Source organism: Nannospalax galili, unplaced genomic scaffold (genome assembly GCF_000622305.1).
Source record: "Nannospalax galili isolate Female #2095 unplaced genomic scaffold, S.galili_v1.0 scaffold482, whole genome shotgun sequence".
NCBI classification, from domain to species: Eukaryota; Metazoa; Chordata; class Mammalia; order Rodentia; family Spalacidae; genus Nannospalax; species Nannospalax galili.
The window spans coordinates 972,696-974,143 of record NW_008347521.1 but is presented as its reverse complement, the minus strand read 5'-3'; positions in this window follow the sequence as shown (position 1 = coordinate 974,143).

Genomic DNA, 1,448 nt, shown 5'->3' with positions numbered 1-1,448 from the left:
GCCCACCCCAGGGTGGTGAATAATATGAATTTTGATAGGAAAAACCAGCTAGGAAAACAATTAGAAGCTATTCTGAGTTTAGAAACTTGATGGATATAAACTTATGGATAAAAACTTGCTATATATAAAGCATACTGGGGCTGGAGAGATGACTCAGCAGTTAAAAGCACTGACTGCTCTTGCAGAGGCCCTGGGTTGAATTCCCAGCACCATCATGGCATCTAACAACCATCTGTAACTCCAGTTCCAGGGGATCTGATGCCCTCTTCTGACCTCTGCAGGCATTGAATGACATGAGTGAGTGCAGGTAATACACTCATACACATAAAATAAGGGAAAATAAAATATTTTAAATGTAAAGCATATATTAAAAAGACCTTAGATATATGCCTTATCATATATGACAGAATGCATGAAATCCTGTGGGTGGGCTATGAGGGTGTGTAAACGGCGGGGGGGGGGAGTCTAAATATGATTAAGATGTATGAAATGTACAAAAATTCAGTAAAAATATACATTGAAAAAGAAATGAAAAATGCCCTTGACAAAAAGACTTTTAATATTGATCATTGTAGAGAGCCATGTAAAGTCTTTTTTTTTTTTTAAGTTCCATCAAAACAAAAGCTGACGATCACTTTCTCAGGGCTCGGATCATGAACCTGACAAATGTGTCAAGCTGATCCAGAGGCAGTAGACAACAAAATGAGGGTGAAGTTGACTGTTCCCTCAGTGGTCTTTCCAGCACTGCAGAAAGAAGATGAAAGCAAATTTCAGTGTCAATGTGCCCTTTCTCAGCAGAACTTAGGGAGTTTCTTGTAGGAACACGAATGGTTCAAAATAGTTAAAAACTCTCTGGCAAGCTGATTGTCTGCAGGAAGCGGCTCAGCAGCGGGAAGGTCCCCAGGGTGCACTGCAGCAGCTGGCCCTACGGCAGGAGGCTGGTTCTGCAGTAGCTGGATGGACTGGCCACTAGGGGAGCCACAGGCGCGAGTCACCGTTCAGGTGTGGAGGCCCGGCTTCTGGGCAGAAACAAATGTCTCATCTCCTGCAATCTTCTCCATTAGATCATTAGAACAAAGTACAATTTAAAGTTTATTTGCTTGAGAAGTTGCACAATTGATAATTCATAATAGGACTGAAGGATTAGATTTTGGTGTGGAAAGGAGATAGAATGACCAATTTTATTTTGAACATTAAATTTGAAATCAAGTGCCGGCTTCTGGGCAGAAACAAATGTCTCATCTCCTGCAATCTTCTCCATTAGATCATTAGAACAAAGTACAATTTAAAGTTTATTTGCTTGAGAAGTTGCACAATTGATAATTCATAATAGGACTGAAGGATTAGATTTTGGTGTGGAAAGGAGATAGAATGACCAATTTTATTTTGAACATTAAATTTGAAATCAAGTGCCTTAAACCAGTCATCTTTCTTTCTTTCTTTCTTTC